Source organism: Gavialis gangeticus, unplaced genomic scaffold, assembly GCF_001723915.1.
Source record: "Gavialis gangeticus isolate Ggan-Ray unplaced genomic scaffold, GavGan_comp1, whole genome shotgun sequence".
NCBI classification, from domain to species: domain Eukaryota; kingdom Metazoa; phylum Chordata; order Crocodylia; family Gavialidae; genus Gavialis; species Gavialis gangeticus.
The window spans coordinates 1,040,241-1,052,512 of record NW_017729034.1 but is presented as its reverse complement, the minus strand read 5'-3'; the positions used below and the strand labels follow the sequence as shown (position 1 = coordinate 1,052,512).

The 12,272-nt window shown below is 46.1% G+C and overlaps 1 protein-coding gene and 1 long non-coding RNA gene across 3 annotated transcripts in view; one reads left to right on the top strand and one right to left on the bottom strand.

Moving 5' to 3' along the window:
• Nucleotides 1–12,272, bottom strand: part of COL8A1 (collagen type VIII alpha 1 chain) — a 212,670-nt gene that overhangs the window by 114,526 nt on the left and 85,872 nt on the right. The gene's annotated exons all lie outside the window — the stretch shown is intronic.
• Nucleotides 7,944–12,272, top strand: part of LOC109304758 — an 18,786-nt gene continuing 14,457 nt past the window's right edge. The window contains exon 1 of the long non-coding RNA XR_002099460.1: nucleotides 7,944–7,953. This is a non-coding gene — a long non-coding RNA (uncharacterized LOC109304758). The remainder of the gene's footprint in view (nucleotides 7,954–12,272) is intronic.

Sequence of the window (12,272 nt, the reverse complement as noted above, 5' to 3'; positions counted from 1 at the left end):
TGGGGCTGGACCTGGAGCAGTGGGTGGGGGGTGGAGTGGGGCCAGACACAGAGCTGTGGGGGGGAAGGGAGAACGGGCCTGGACCTGGAGCGGTTGGGAGTGGGGTGCGGGGCCAGATGGGCATGGGGCCAGATGCAGAGCTTTGTCCCTGCCCGCCCTCCCCACTCCGTCATTGTTGACGGGCAGTTTGCTAGTTTATTCATATTATTCTCCTCTCGACTAGCAATTGAAAAAAGAACCACCCTTGTTTGTGACAATTCTATGGAAACCCAGAGCCAATCAATACTACCAAAATGTACAGGAGATCAGCTCATCACCACTCACACCCTTCCAGAATTGGGATTTACAGGTGTCAGCTTTTACAAGGTCAAGTCTGGATTAACTATTCTATGGAACAGCATTAAGGAATATGGACTGCTGCTGCTGAATTAATGAGATGAGTGATGCCAGGTGGGAGGGAAGAGTTGACTATAGACTCTGGATCTGAAACCAGCCAAAGTATCAGAACTTTTCAACATGAAAAGATGTGTGAGTGTATGTCCTGTTACTAGCTTTCAGGCTCCAAGCACATTGCTTGCACACAGGAGTAAAAGTGTAAAAATGCAGTGCAAGTCTCCTATCCTTCCTTCAGATTTTTCATGTTCCCTTCTGTTTGCTGTGAACTTCCTTTGATTCCTCCTTTGATATTTTCTCACAAAGCCACGAAGTTATCTCACTTGCATTAGTGGAATGAGAAACTCTTAAGTTAGGCCAACTGCCATTTTTTTTCTGTTGGAACAGCCGTTATAAAGATAAACTCTCTGAGGAAAGGGCTTTTGTTCCCATTCTTGCTAATAAATCTTCAGGCACTGCTATTCTGCTAATGAATTGGTTGACCTTATTCTACATCCTAGCGATCAAGTATCCACATCACAGAACACCACCCTACAAGTAGTAACCTTGTTAGCAGCCTCACATATGTAGGTGCTGTACATCGACTGGGTGGCATGGAGTAAACTTACAGTGCTGCAGCCAGTCTTACTCTTGCTCTGTGAATAAACAGAGGATTTCAGTTTCTAGGACTGTAAATTTGAGCACATTTGGCCAGATACAATAAAGAACTTAAGTGCTGCAGTGCCCAACTTCTAGGCACCTAGCCCAGAAACCTGGGTGAGGCACCTTTGTGATGCATGGTGGGAGGGGGGGAGGGGTCCAAAGCATCCAGCGTGGCAAGCAGAGAGCCACCTAGTGTCAGCAATCTCAGCACAAAGCTGCCTAGTGTTAGCCACAATACAAAACAGTAGCAACTTTGCTCAGAACTACAAAGTGGAACTTGCATTCATCTGAGATCCAAAGACCTGAACTCCACCCCCAAACATAGGTCTGCCTATACATGTGCTGGTTCACATTCTAATTGGAACGTGCCAGAGCACAGACTCCATTAATTGAGTCTGCTTTATATTCTAATTGGAACACTCCAGCTTGGCCTCATTATCACGTGTATAAGCCCCTCCAGGTTTAAAAATGGCTACTGGAACTAAACCTCATTGAATGTGGTTTAGATAAAGTATCCCATGGCCATTTTTAAACTCATGGGGTTTTAATGTAGGTGATGATGAGACATTTTAATTAGAGTGGTTCTTGGAGAGCCACTCTAATGCCTCTCCTACCCCCAGTCCAGTTAGATACCTATGAAAATGATATGAATCTGGTGCATATCCATAGGCAACCTAGGTTTCTACCTTAATGACATCTTTAGAAAACAGTGGCCACCACTGCATAGTTTTTAGGCCCCTCATCCCTTGGTGCATGGGAGGTGTGCTCTGAGAACACCTGCTGGTTCGAGCACCTCTGGTAACTTGTGCAGAGAAAGACCTAGCTTCTGGATCCCACCAGAAATTAGGTGCAAGCTAGCATTGGAGCACCTAAATTTGGATTTAGCCTTAATTTTGTATTTTTCAATTTACATTTCAACTGCTGGAAATATATGAAATGATATGGAATTCATGTAGTATTTAAACAAGACTTAAAAGGTGGTCTTGGTGTTAATCGGTGAACTAATCCAAATCAATCTATCCTAAAACTCAGTAATAGAGTGGTGGCTTTAGATATATGGATATCTATAAAATCTATAGAATTATCCTCTTCCATTTTAATTATAAGCACTTCATTTCTCTCAACCCTTCTCAGCACTGAGTTGCCCTCTAATACCATATTGTCACCCCAATAGTAAATGTACAGTGAGTCAATTCCTCCCTGTAAATCACATGATTAATTTACAAATGCTAAAATTGTTTTCACAGAATCATTGAAAGTTAGGGTTGGAAGGATGTCAGGAAGTCATCTATTTCAACCCCCTGTTCAAAGCAGGGGGGTTGAGTTTTTCTTTTGTAAGATTTCAGGTGCCTTTAATTTTTTTCTGTTTTCTGGGGTCATTAAGGCACAATTAGGTCTTGAGATCATTTCAGAGAAAAGCCTAAACAAAGTCTCTAAATGCATTATTTTCATTTTCATATGAGAACTGAGGATCTCTTGAGTACTATATCTAGGGCTTTAAGAAAAGTACTAAACAGCAGAAAAGTTGGCAAGTCTGTAAACAAACAAATAAACAAAAACAAACAAACAGACAAAAACTTTGCTCTTCCCACCATGTGTTTTTGTGACTAGCTCTTTGTATTGAATAAAGCTAAGCAGCTGCAGCCCTAAATTCCACATCCACACATGCAGGCACATGCGCATGCAGTAGCTCAAATAGCAGCAGCACAAATTTGTGCCGGAGATTTGTGCCTCAGCACACATGCCTGAACATGCACTTTCGTGTGGGGCAAATTGTGTCACTTGGGGCAAACTGACCCCACCCAGCTCCTCCCAGCTCTTCAGCCAGAGGCAGCTGAAGGAGCTGAAGGGGGAGTCAGTATGAAAAGCTGCCATGGTGAACAGCTCATGGCTATTTGCCCTCTGGAGTTTCTGAGCCCTGGCCAGTTGGTATCTGGGGATACTATCCCCCTGTGCCAGCTGGACTGCTGCAGCAGCCCTGACCTAGAGTGACCCCTGCACCCTCTACCCACTTTAGCAGTCTGGCAGCAGGGGCTGCTGCCTGGCTGTGACCCTCTGCCACCTGCAACAGCATCCAGCCCCTTAGACCTGCAGCCCCATGTGTGCATGCCTGCCAGACCCAGATGGGGACTGCATGGCTGCCTAGGCTGTGGCAGGGGCAGTGTAGCAGAGCCACCTTCACCTCTGGGCCAGCTGCCACTGGGCCATGCCTGCACAGTTGGCCTTTGTGTGGCACTTCTCCCATCTGTGCCCCTGCCTTGCCTTTTGGGCAGCTATTGCCTAAAAGATTTACTCATTGTGGTGGCCCACTTTGAACTGTTGAAGCATGTCCTCCTGCCCCAAATGGTCGGGAGGACAGCCACCTCATTTGCCCTCCAGCTGGGTCCCCAGTGCCAGCCCTGGGCAGGCTCCCCTGGCTGGGTCCCTCCACTTGCCTCACTAGCAGGAGTCCTGGTGTTTCCTGTTTAAAAATGGCAAATTCACTGATCAAAAAATCCCAACTTCACTCCCACTATATAAAAATAATGTATACCTTTGGGGAAGCATTCCTTGGGGAACGTATACATGCTTCAGTCCAATGTATATGCCTTGGGGAAGTAGAATGTATTATTCTGTATTCTTATATTTCTCCCATTATCTATCTCACTGTGCCATGGCATTTTACCTTTTATATTTCGTATTTTATACTTTTAAACTTTTACTGAATGTATTTTACTTTAGAAGTAAGTTGTACCCTGTAATAATATTAGAAACCATTGTTGTAAGCACAGGAATTGAACTGTTGCTCTTCTGTTTCAGACTGATCTCTGAATGAATGGGAATGGGGTGAATGAATGAGTGATTGAGTAATAGGCATAGCCGGCTGCCATAACAAGGTAACGAATCGTGATTAACACCTACAAACTGCAGACAGATGAAAAGAAGAAATCAATACCAGTGCCCGGAAGCTCCTTTAACTGTATTGTCAGTGCAACAAAGTCTCCAGTTTAAGTTAATCAACACCAGAGACCTACGGGTTCCTCAGACTGAATACCACCCAACTGACTGATTCTGGAGCCCCTATTCATGCCCACAATCACCCCATCCCTCTCCCTCTTCTCAGTTTCTGTGTGCTGCAAGCCTTCCAAATCTCCGAATCTCTCCGAATAAATTTGGAGGCTTCCAATTCAATTCTGACCTTTTAATGGATCTCCTGATTCAGTTCAGATTTGAAGATTCAGCTGTCAAATTGGGCCAAATCTCCTCCAAATTGAATCGGTTGGAGAAGCTTCGCATAGCCCTAATGTGCAGCCCCCAGGTCTAAGGTGGCGCTGCGTCACTGCAGGTTTGTGCCTGCAATAGCCATGAACATCCTGATAGTCTGTCTGGCTGCTGCTGCCAGTGCCAGGTGCTGTGTTCGGCAGGCGGGGAGGGCAGCTGTGTGGTGGACTCACTCAAACTCCCACACAGCCCCACCACACCCAGCCACAAACCTCACAGCCCCCTACCCCCACATCCCTACTTACCAGGGACACAGCCTGAGTCTATCCACTGCTGCAGCCTTGCCCTGCTCTTATTCGCCCCAGCAAGCTGAGGCAGCATGCTGGAGCAGCAGGGGCATGTGGCAGTCATAATGACACTCTGGCAGGTGCTAGAGTGTCTCCTTGGAAGACCCAGCATACACCACTTTTTTTCTGGACCGATTTTTTTTTTTTTTTTCTTTTAATACCAGCATTTCCCAGTATCAAATTTAGAGCCCACGCTGTAAATATGCAGTGCAGAGAACATTTTTTCATTTGTGGCGTGCCTCCTGCAGCATCTTAAACTGCTTTGAGGTGCCACAACAAGCGGATGCTCACTCATCTGCACGTGGCCAAAAAGCCCATTTTTGAATGAGCTGCCGCTTGCTGCACTACTCTTTCCCAGCTGGTAGTTGGGGTGTACAAATCGGGTCCTATTCAATTCAGATTTGGATTCAGCCTGAATCAGGGACGGTGATTTGATTCATTGATTTGGATCGCTGTCCCTGACTTGTTTCAGCTGAATCAGAATCTGAAGATTTGATGCTGATTCAAAGAATCAGCAATTTGGACATAGACGTAGCTTTAAATGTTTTTTCTACATACCTTGAGGTGCCAGCATGGCTTGTGAATGCTGAGTTGTTGGGGCAGATGGAGCTTCCCACAGGAGTGCAGGGGGTCCCTCCATGTATTTGGCGGTGAACCCAAAGTGGACTGGAAGTACTTTCAGTCCACTTCTGGGTCCACCAGGGAGTGTGCAGGCCCCTCCCCAGTGCCCCCTGGCTCAGGAGTCAGCCGCAGGGGACCCCAGGTGTCCCCCCCAGACCCAGGAGGCACCAGATGCCTGGCTGGGGGAGCGCGGGGGGCCCCCTGGCATGCTCCCTGGTGGACCCAGAAGTGGATTGGAAGTGCTTTTGGTCCACTTCCAGGTCTGCTGCTGAGCGCACTGGGGAGCCCCCCACGCTTCAGTGGGACACTCAATGAGCCCCAGCATCGCAGCATTCACCTGCTACCTAGAGGTATGTAGAACAAACCTTTAAAGCTGTGTCTATGTCTGAATCGCTGAATCTTTCCAAATCTCTCCGAATCGATTTGGAGGGTTCTGATTCAATTCAGAGATATTAAAGGGTCCATTGATTCAATTCAGATTTGGAGAGTCGGCCTCCGAATTGGGCCGAATTTCTGCCAAATTGAATCAGGGACCGAAGCTTCACAGAGCCCTACTGGTAAGTATGTGTGATTCCTGTTATGTGTTTTGCCCTTTTTCTCCTGAGGAAATGGCAAGAGTGGAAGTACAGTATAACCCCAGAAGGAAGTTTGAGGCTTTCTAATTGGTTTTGTCTTTGTTGTTAGAATCCAGCTCTCCTGGGAAAAGGAACAATGAATGCATAAAAAAGTGCGCCTCAGATTCATGTTGAAAACATATTCTATCATGCCACACTGTCAGGCATTCTACATCTTGCAGAACAAAACTGATTTAGGAAAGATTTTTTTTTTTTTTTAAATCTTGGACATATAAGTTTTTCTTCCTGTGCCTGTAAAGGCAGCTGATTCAGTTGCTATGAGATGAACTATGTAGAAATGGGAAGGAGAGAAATGTTAACATTTTTAAAGGTAGAGGTACAAAAATGCAAATGACCAAAAATATTTTTCTATCCTATTAAATAGGTGCCAGTTCTTTAAAATTAATATCTTATGGCACAGCAGGCCCCAGAATGAGTGCTGTGTTCCACTGAAAATAAAAAGAGTATTTCCATCCCATTCCATGGTTTAAAGTTCCTGTTTCTAATTCTTGCAGTGTTCTGAGAGAACAGATTTTAAAACCAAGATATTTTTATGTACAGAAAAACTGTCATGAGCCCAGCATTGAACCTTGCCCATTCTTGGTCTTGGGCAAATGTAACTTCATGGGGCAAGAAAATGGAGGCAGCATTTCTCTGGCAAGTTGTGTGCGCTTTGTTTTGTTTGTTTGTTTATTTTTCATTTTTAAATGATAGCTGTTTGATTACTTCCCTTCTGAGATGCATAAGAGTGAAGTTATTGACAGAGAGGGGGAGACTACAGCCCGAGTTTCCAGCTTCTTGCTCCACTATGCTAATCAGGAGCTGCCTGTGGATTTGGAGTGCTGCTTAAGAGGAATTAGTAGACATGTGGTGTTTTCAAAGACATGCAAGTAGCATGTGGTATTGTGCATTCCCTGCAAACATACAGTGGCATTTTTTATGTCTGCCTTTTTATCTGCTGGGATTTTACATGCATTTTACACTAGATAAGCATTGGCTAAAAAACAGAAATAGCCCTAGCAGTGGGGACTGGAACTGAGGGCTCCTTACTCCCAGGAGACTAATTTCTTCCCTAGGCAACAGAATTAGGCTCTTACTTACTTGCTTTCCTTCTGCCTCTGTGACTCCTGTGTCCCTATATGCCCAGTGGCTGAGCTTCAACAAGAGGAGAAGAAGGTATCCTTACCCACCCAGCCTCATTATAGCCTCATTATGAAAATACCTTCCTGGATAGGTGGCAGATGTGGGTAGGAATGCCCCTCAGTTTGAGGAAGGCCTGTAACACAGGTCTTCCATTGTATGGGTAAGTGCTGCAGGTGGGCAGTGTTCTGAGGCCCCAGTGGCAGATCAAGGCCCCCATGGTGAGGGAGGGAGTGGGGCAGAGGCTGGGGGTGCTGCCCAGCCAAGGCAGTGCATGGGGCCAGGGTGGGGAGAAGGACAGAGCCACAAGCTGCTCATCTAGAAGTGGGATGGATGGGGGGGTGCATATCCCCCCCCACGATTTGTGTGTGGGGTAGGGGTGGGTGCAGGCTGCCCACCAAGGGCTCGGGGCTCCCCATCCTGCTGCTCTGCCCCCAGGGCCTCTGCCATAGTGAGGTGCCCCCTGAACGTCCAGCAGCAGCAGGGGTAGCAGTAGCATGGATTTGTGCCCCCTGCTGCTGCTGGATGGGCAGAGGCTATGCATGGCTGGCATGGGGTTCCTGGGGGGAAGGCAGCAGGACAGGGAGCCCTGAGCCACAGTGGGCAGCCCGCATCCACCCCCTCTCCACTCTGGTCTGGCTGTGGTGGTGAGGGGAAAAGGTGGGGAAGTCATGTATGTGTCTCACTTTCTCCTTCTGAAAAGGTGGTCACCCTACTTACAGGCTCTAGAACTTGGGCAGAGTTCAGGCAGCTCACAGTATAGATTTCCATCCCAGTAGCAGGTAAGTGGGAATATAACTTCTGGGGAGTTGATCTATATAGCTTTTCAATAAGTGTGCTGGCTTTACTGAAGACACTGAGGGAACTTTTCAGGTTGAAATGAGTGGGCTAATGAGTCTAGGTGCTTCTGGTTTTACAGTTGCTGGTGCAGGGCCAATCTAGATTGATCTGGGTGACCTAGCTTCCAAAATTGGCTCAATTCCACATAAAGTCCAGTTAGATACCTATGAAAATGATGCGAATCTGGTCTTATTAACCCAGTTTCTCTAGTCATGTAAACATAATAGAAATTTATAACCCTTATGCTTGAAAAGGAAATCTTGAAAACACAAACTGACTCTAGGGCAGGAGATGAGTAGGGCCTGGCTTCTGCTGCTGTCATTCCAGGGTGGGGACAGTGTGTGCTGTATCCCTGTTCCTTAGAGGTCCTCTTTTGTCAGACTTGAGGGAGATAAGTCATGTACTGTTGTTTCTACTTCTCGTGGCTACACAGCTGAAGCATCAAAAGGTGACAGTCTCTTAATTGCCTCAGTTTGGCCATCCTTGCCTCTTCCCTCTTCTCATTGAACTTCAGTAGCACTTAGAGGGATTGGAATTAATGCTTAATTATAAAATAATTTTCACAAGGGATAACTCATCATATTATACTATGGACTGAGATTTTCTTTCTGAATTTAACCTCCTTTAGTTGGGGAAAATACCATGTGAAAGGGGGCCTGAAAGTTGTTGATTTGTATCATGGAGTGTGGACCTCATCCTGTGACCTTGACTCCAGGAATGCTCCTATTTTAATCAATGGGAGGTTTGTTTGGGGAATGAATGGAGAAATAGCCCCTGTCAGGATGGTCTCAGACTATTTGTCGAAGTGCAGGAATTTGATACAAATATGTGAAAATTCCACAATCTGAAAGATTTCAGCAGTGCATGGAGTTTGAGGAATATAAATTACACAGGTAAGTCCAAAGGGAATTTCATATAACTTTGAGGGAAAGTGGATTCATACTGTAAGAAATTATGTTCACGGTGTGCGTGTAGACAGAGACAGACAGAAGACAGACAGACTCCTTTGGCTAAATTTTTTGCCACTTTATTTGCCCGTTTCCAGATTCTTATGAGTGGTCACCAAACAGTTGATCAACTGGCCAATCATGGAGCCTCTGACGGTCAATCTCAGTCTGTCAGAGGCTCCACAATTGGGAGCAGCAGGACGCATGTGGCTCAGCTGAGCCACATCCCCTGCCACCCAGGCTGGTCTGGGTGAGTGGGGGCAGAGCCCAGGCAGCTTGTCTGGGAGGTGGGGTAGGGGTGAGGGCAAGGCAGGGGAGCGGAGCCAGGGGGAGCAGGTGGGGAGGGAGGTGTCGTAGATCCTGGGGTGCCAAAAAGTGATCTTCTCTATAAAAAGGTTGGAGACCACTGCCATAAATCAAACTAAGAAATTCGATGGGCATCACAAAACCATATGTGGCCTATGCAACTGAAAATGGTGTTTGGCCTCATTTAGTGTGAATTTTGTTTTAAAATGACCTCAAAAAAACTGAATGATAAAATGGTTAGAACTAGATCTGATGAAAGCATGTTCTAGCATTATTAATTTCAACTCTTAAAGGCAGACAAAGATCATTCATTTATGCTTATTCCCTGATTGCATGTTCTAGAGAACAGAGTCTACTGGCAGAAATCTTCTTTGAAATTCTAAATTCTAAGTGAAAATTGCAGAATTTTCATTGAAAGAAAATTGTAAATATATAATTGCAATCCACCAACTCAAATCCTAAGTACCTATGCTTATCTGTCCAAGTATAGGAATTTACTACATGACCTGTGCACCCAATAATAACAGGTCATATTCTGAATATTGATTACTGTGAACAAACCATTCATGAGCATGCTAGAAATATTCAAATGAATAGTTTTATTTAGTAACTGTGTGAGAGAATAACCGGCAAATTTCTAAACATTAGAAGGAAGTTCCTCATCAAGGAATCATTACTGTTGATCTGTCTTTAGCTGGAGTATTGGTTTTTCTCATTTTTTTCTAATTAAAGTTCATATTCTGACTCTAGGCATGCATAGAATTTAGGAGGCAGACAAATCAAATGAGCTTGGAAATCAGGTCTTTAAGGTCTAATGGGAATTGAGTATCCAAATTGCCACCTTCCCTAGCTTACCAAAACTCCTGGGGTGCTCAGCCAGGCAGCTGGGATGGGGCCGCAGGCAGGTGGGGCCTGACATCCAGGAGCAGGACTGGTGGGTGGGGGCATGGCTAGGGCTGGGATCACTGGGTGGAGACAGCTTGGGGCTGGGGCAGAGCCATAATCCACTGCTACACCCCACTGTGACGGGGGCCAGTTCTGTGGGCAAGAGCATTTGGGGAGCAGATTGTGGCTCTGCCCTGGGCCTCACTGCCCAGAGACCTGGGGGGTCTTCAGAGAGACTGGCTGGGACCTGTGCCACCAGGAGGACCAAATGAAACCATGGGTGGGCAGGGACCTGTGTCCAGGATCTTGGGGTGGTGACAGTGCTGGGACAGGGCATGGGCAAAGCTGTGATCTGCTTCCCACATGCCCCTGCCTGCAGAATCTGTCACAGGCATGTGTGGGCAGCAGATTGTGGTTCTGCCACAGCCCTGGCTCCATGCAGTCACTATCCTGCCATCCTGCTCTGTGATCCTGGCCTCACCTGCCCATCCTGCTCCCGAACACTGCTCTTCACCTGGGTGCAACCCCATCCTATCTGTGCAGCCATGTGCCCAGCCTGCACAGGTCCTGCCCCAGGGGTGGGCACAGGGTGGATGGGCTTGTGTGCCTGGGCAGCAGGGCCAGGTTTGGTGATGGTGGCAGCCAGAAGGAGCCACTGCCACTGGGTCTGCTGGGAAGCGAGTCCAGCTGCCATGCCATCCCAATCCTGCTGTGCACCCAGGGGTGGTGCGGACTGGCCATATGTGCCACAGCCCAGGCTACTGCTTGTACCTGGGCTAGGCTGGGCTGGAGGACCCACCACGGGCCATACAAAATCCCTCTGCAGGCCAGATCTGGCCCGTGGCTAACTGAAGCAGGTAGAGTCTTCCACTAGGCACCAAAAAAGTGAAATGCTTGTTGAACCCAATTGTAGCCCAATTTAATAGCAAAAAAGCAAAATAAAGCAGGAACACAAATGAAGTCCTGCTTCCTCCAGCTAGGCTGTTCTTAGAGTTTCTTCCTTGGAGACCCATCTGTCAAGAGTAGCGTCTAACAAGCCATATATGATCTAATGTCTCAGCAGTAACCCCTGTTACTGTCTCTGTAATTCCAGCACCTGTAGGTTAGGTGAGTCGGCAGAATCCTGGCACCATTTTATAGCCAAGTTAGGTGAAGAAGGTCTGTGAGTCATAGATCAATAAAAGGCAAAATGCTTTACTTGGCTGTACACGTCATTTTGAATGGAATTTTTGTTAAGAGTTGACTAAATGATGCGGTTACCTTTCTATACGATTTGATTATTTATGAGGCATGTGAATAAGGCAGATGCCCTGACCAAATGGAATCCTCTTTAGAGTATGGGGAAGGATCTATACCAGTTTAAGAATAGGTTGATACTCTTTTGATGATCTATATGAGTGCAAGAAAAACCTGTTAAGCAGAAATGCAGTAGAGCAATAAAACATGGGTACCTGTCCTAAGCCTTATAAAAGCTGGAACCCTAACTGTGTGGCCCAGCTGGAAGCAGCAATAGAGTAAAGCACACACAGCACTTCCATCGGTAACATTTTTGTATAGACATATATTAAGGACCAATTGCTATGAAGTGCTGCTGTCCACAGAAGGCATTGAAAATACAGTGCATCATACCAATGAAAATGTAATCTCAGTGAAAGCAATATAACAGATCATGTTGCGGAATAACCTGGTGGTATCATCTCCCCCTAGTATGCAAACAGCATTTTTGGTACAATGGTGAGGAATTACAAATCTTGCTGTTGAAAGTGTGTGTCTACTGCCTAGAATCACACTTGGGTGCAAAGACATTCCAGATCATTTTCAGAAGTGCCAGCTCTTTTGCCATTGAGCATAGGAAGCTATGTATTTTTTTTCACTCATCTTATCAAACAAATTCTGATCTTGTTCTGTATATAGTGCATCATGATCTAATAAGGTTAACAATTTGTTTTTGACAAGCTGATGTGATCACAAAAGCTTCTGTGTATTATTCCTCTGATAACATTTCCATTGTACTGAAATATGTTGTGGCTCTACATGAGCATGCTCAACACAACATGTAGAAGAAGTTTGCTGCGGTAAATCAGATGAGCTGTTGGATGTCTTTTCCTTTACTTCACCTCCAAATAGATTCCAGCAGCTCTGAGGGTACCTATCCACATGAAAAAGCTCTGCTCCCTTGCTTGCTAATTAGTAGGCCTGTGCGAGTCGGTAGTGATCCAATCTGGCTTCAGATCTGGCTGCTTTGGATGGCTACAATCCAATCCGGAGCTCCAGACCGGGTTTCCACCTTGATCTAGCCAAAGCAGCTCCAAAGCTTCAGAGCTGCCTCAGAGATC